The 5,059-nt window shown below is 41.9% G+C and overlaps 1 protein-coding gene and 1 pseudogene across 1 annotated transcript in view; both read left to right on the top strand.

The window, feature by feature from the left end:
- Positions 1–3,923, top strand: part of LOC111728352 — a 6,558-nt pseudogene extending 2,635 nt beyond the window's left edge.
- Positions 3,909–5,059, top strand: part of LOC105886363 (zinc finger protein-like) — a 23,658-nt gene continuing 22,507 nt past the window's right edge. The window contains exon 1 of the mRNA XM_023518952.1: positions 3,909–3,954. The gene's annotated coding sequence lies outside the window, so the exon portion shown is untranslated. The remainder of the gene's footprint in view (positions 3,955–5,059) is intronic.

A 5,059-nucleotide genomic window follows, 5' to 3' on the forward strand; every position in this document is an offset into this window, starting at 1 on the left:
GAATCTTTTCCCCACTCAATGTTTTTAATTGGCTTGTCAAAGAGCAAATAATGGTAAGTAGCTGGGTTCATCTCTTGGTTCTCTATCCTGTTCTAAATATCTACCTCTCTATTTTTGTGCCAGTACCATGCTGTTTTGATCACTATTGATTTATAGTAGATCAAACAATGGTAAGTAGCTGGGTTCATCTCTTAGTTCTATATTCTGTTCCATATATCTACCTCCCTGTTTCTGTGACAGTACCATGCTGTTTTGATCACTATAGATTTATAGTATATGCTGGGTTTCTTTAGTCAGCCATCTTGAAGTACTCCCACCCTTAAAGTTCCTTTTGATTCAAGTGTTCATGAGTTACATAATTTACTATGCAAAATTTTATGATAGGGGCTCGGCGCCTGTGGCTCAAGCCACTAAGGAGCCAGCCACATACACCTGAGCTGGCAGGTTCGAATCCAGTCCAGGCCCGCCAAACAACAATGACGGCTGCAACCAAAATATAGCCAAGCATTGTGGCAGGTGCCTGGAATCCTAGGGAGGCAGAGACAGGAGAATTGCTTGAGCCCAGAAGTTGGAGGTTGCTGTGAGCTGTGATGACACAGCACTCTACCCAGGGTAACAGCTTGAGGCTCTGTCTCAAAAAAAAAAAAAAATTAGGGCAGCACCTATGGCTCAAAAGGATAGGGCACCAGCCCCATATGCCAGAGGTGGTGGGTTCATACCTAGCCCTGGCCAAAAACTGCAAAATAAAAAAATTAATTAAAAAAATTATACTATGAAATTAGTAGAAATAATAATGTGTTAGCTATTTGTATCAATTATCCTATACAGTCTTTTATTTCTACCACATATTTCACATGTTCTATTAATAAATTGGTCTCATGTAAACCATAGAACATGTGCTTGGAAAACACAAACTGCACATCCTCTGTATTCATTAAAGTTTTATGCCATGTGAAATTGTGATTACACTTTATAAAGGCTTTACTTAACTACTCTCTTAAATCTGTGTCCTTATAGGAGGCAAGGTCCAAACAGAGATAGAGACTGTTCCAGAAGCAAGACCACATGAAGAGTTGTCCTGCCAGCAAATCTGGGAACAAAGTGTTTATGATTTAACCAGGTCCCAAGACTCCGTGATAAGTAGCTCTCAATTCTCCAAACAAGGTGATGTCCCCCAAATTGAGGCAGGAATATCAGGACTATCAGGACTATCTGTTATTCAAACAGGACAGACTACTTCCCAGCATAAAGATTGTAAACAGTCCTTCAGTAATGGCTTGTCTTTGATCTTCATCAGCAGTTACATGCAAGAGAGAAGTCTCATCTATGTGCTGAGTGCGGAAAGAGTTTCTGTTACACATCATCTCTTTGCATTCATCAGAAAGCCCACAAGGGGGAGAACCTCTGTAAGTGTGATGTGTGTAGTAAGGAATTCAGTCAGAGCTCACATCTGCAAACTCATCAGAAAGTCCACACTGCAGTGAAACGATTCAAATGTGAGCAGTGTGGGAAAGGCTTCAATTATAGATCAGGACTTTGTGGTCATCACAAATTACATAAAGGAGAGGAACCTTATAATTGTAAGGAATGTGGAAGGGCCTTCATTCATGATTCACAGCTTCAGGAACATCAAAGAACCCATGCTGGGAAGAAACTGTTCAAATGTGAGATATGTGGTGAGAGCTTCCATAGTAGATCAGATCTTAATAGAAATTTCGTGTTTCACATGCAAGAGAAACCATTCAGATGTGATACTTGTGATAATAGCTTTGTTCAGAGGTCAGCACTACATGAGCATTGCATTGTCTTCAAAGGAGAGAAACCATACAAATGTGAGGAGTGTGGGAAAGGCTTTATTTATAGGCAAGATCTTTATAAGCATCATATGGACCACACAGGAGATAATTGTGAAGATTGTGGGAAGAGCTTCAGATGGTCCTCAAGTCTATCAAGACATCAGCATGTCCACAGTGGTCGAACACCGTTCAAATGTGGGAAGGGATTTTGTATGAATTTACAACACTATTCCTATCAGAAAGTCCACAGTGTAGAAAAGTCATACAAATGTAAGAAATGTGGGAAGGTCTATATTAGTAAGTTTAATCTTGAGTTGCACCAGAGCGTCCACACAGGAGAGAGACCATATAAGTGTAAGAAATGTGGGAAGAGCTTTAGCGGCACTCAGGTATCCACAGTAGAGAAAAACCATTCAAATGTGAAGAGTTGGGAGGAGATTTGCTGAGAATTCAAAACTTCATTCCCATCAGAGTTCACACGGGGGAAAAGCCACCCAGATGTGAGGAGTGTGGAAAAGACTTCAGATGGTCAATGCACTTAACCCATCAGAGACTCCATAGCAGAGAAAAACCATTCAAATGTAAGGACTGTGGGAAGAGCTTTGTGCATAGTTCCTACCTTAAAGATCAGTGAAGAGACCACAGTGGAGAAAAAACATACAAATGTGAGGACTGTGAGAAGGGATATAAGAGGCGCTTGAGTCTTGATATGCTTTTATCATTATTATTATTATTATTTGCTGGGGGCTGGGTTTGGACCTGCCACCTCCAATATATGGAGCTGGCACCCTACCCCTTTGAGCCACAGGTGCCGCCCTTTTTATCATTATTTTTAAATGACACATGGTTATTATACATATGAACAGGGTGTGTAGTCCACTGTTATATTTCAATTATGTATACAATGTGTAATGATCAAATCAGTGTAATTATTATACCATATCCATCACCTCAAAGTTTACTATTCTAGCTACTTGAAAACAAACACTTAAATTGTTAATTATAGTCATCTTGTGATGTAGAATGTTAGAACTTATTCCTCCTAATGAGCTGTACTTTTGTATCCATTACTCAACCTTTGGCTATCCTCCCCTCTCTGTCACCCACACGCACCCTTTCTTGCCTATAATAATCACTCTATTCTACTCTCCATGGCTACAAGGTCAACATTTTTTACTTTCACATATGAGTAAGATTATGTAGTGTTTATCTTTCTGTGTCTAGCTTATATCACTTAACAGAATTTTCTCCAAAGCTCACCTATATTGCCACAAGTGACCAAATGTTGGGTTTTTTAATGGCTGAATAGTATTCCATTTTGTATATATACACATTTTCTTTATTCATCTGTCAGTGGACATTTAGGTTGAGACCATATTTGGCTATTGTGAATAGTGTTGCAATAAACATGGGAGTGCAGGTATCTTTACTACAGTGATTTACTTTTCTTTGGATATAAACCCAATAGTGGACTTGGTAGATTACTTGTAAGGCAATGACTCTTGCACACTCCTGATGTTACTTCCTTAATGGACTTGGTAAGATATGGAAGAATTCCCTGAATTAGCAGGCAGAGACTCTCACAATAGAAAAGTGAGCAGAAGATTTACAAAAATTACAAGAATGGCACCAGAAAATATGCAAAGATGTTTCATTTTAGGTACAAAACAAGAAGTACAAATTAAAGCTACATTTAGATACCATTTATTACCATGAGAATGGCAAGACTTAATTCCTAGAAGATTGTTATCTTCTCCTTTGTTCATTTCCCAAAAAATTTCCCATCATAATTGGAGACATTTAGACTGGAGGAAGCCAGGTTTATTCAATATTTACAAGTTTTGGTGACTCCCGAAGACAGACTACTCTCAATCTAACAGACCACACTTCGGACCACACACTCTGAGAAGTGGCATTGGGAAGTGCAGCAAGAAGCTGGGCGCGTTCGTGACACTTCCCCTGGAGGGTGAAACTAGGGACGCTTTCCGTTCCGCTTCCAAAGGCGAGTGCTCTGGCACTCGGGGTGCTTGCAGTGACTTCCGCTCAGGCCGAGGGATTCGGGGAATCCTGGGAAGTGTAGTCCAGACGCTCGGCAGTTTCGCTGAGGCCTCGGCTCTGGGATTGTGAGGTTCCCACCTTTTTGTCAGTAGTAGCTGGGGTGAGTTCCTCGCTTGCAGGCCCATCTGAGTTTTCTGGACGTACTGTTTGGATCCTCAATAAACTGGTGATCGATTTAGGGGAAAAGAAGCCTCACCGGAGAGCAGAGGTTTGCTTGGAGGGCCGGGGTGGCGGTTTTCGTTCCTCTCCGTGGAGCTCTTGCATTTGGGGCTGTCCTTGCTCCCCGGGGGAGTTTGGACTTAGTAGTGTAGCATTTTGCCTAGTTTGAGGGTGTACTGGGCTCTCAGTTTGCCCAATCCGTCTTCTTCCAATACATACATGAAGCCGCTTTCTCGCATTGTAAATTTAGGGCATTTAAAAATCACCCCGTACTCCCCGTCACCGTTCTTTAAAATGGAGATATTAGGAACTTCCTATTAGAATTGTTTTGGGAGCTGACAGAGGCAGTAAAAAGGAAAACCTCAAAACAGTTCCTGTCAAGTGAAGAGTGCTGATCTCCTGTTATTACTGATTTACCAGCAAGCAGTCAGGTCTCCTGGTTGTGGGCAGAGCTCCAGCGGCGGTGGCTCAGGCCCTTCTCTGTGATCTCTGCGGTGCGCTGTGTAATTCCAGACGCCTTCTAATCTCATTTTTGGAAGGCGAGGATTGCTCCACCTTCCCCGAAGGGAGAGGGGCGCATTTCACTGTCGTAGGCGACCTAACGGTCAGCGTGTTTCACAGCTTTCTCCTTCCGTAGCCTGGCTTTTGAATAATACTGCACGTAGTGACTGGCTGGCTACTGAAAGCAAAGCTCTCTCTACGCGAGCGGTGCTTGGCTTGTTTCTTTTACAGGTTTGTTCACCTCAACCAAGAATATATAGAACGTGTTCTCCAGTACGGGTGTTGATAATCATTAAGCCTTAATTGCTAACTTCATTCCAAGGCCTTTATACAAATAAATAATTTATGTTATACCGTGGCTCTCTGGAGAGTTACTGCTTTTGTCCCTTTTAAAGATTAGAGTGAGTCCTAGGGAGCACAAGTTACTTGCCTATAGTCATCCACGTACTAAGAGGCGGAGCTGGGCTTGGACCCTAAGCAGTTCTGAGTTAATAAAAGCTGGGATACATTGTCACGCAGGAGTAGGATCTAGCTGGAATCAGGTG

The sequence above is a fragment of the Otolemur garnettii genome, unplaced genomic scaffold (assembly GCF_000181295.1).
Source record: "Otolemur garnettii isolate 467f Iridium unplaced genomic scaffold, OtoGar3 scaffold00152, whole genome shotgun sequence".
In the NCBI taxonomy this organism is placed as follows: Eukaryota; Metazoa; Chordata; class Mammalia; order Primates; family Galagidae; genus Otolemur; species Otolemur garnettii.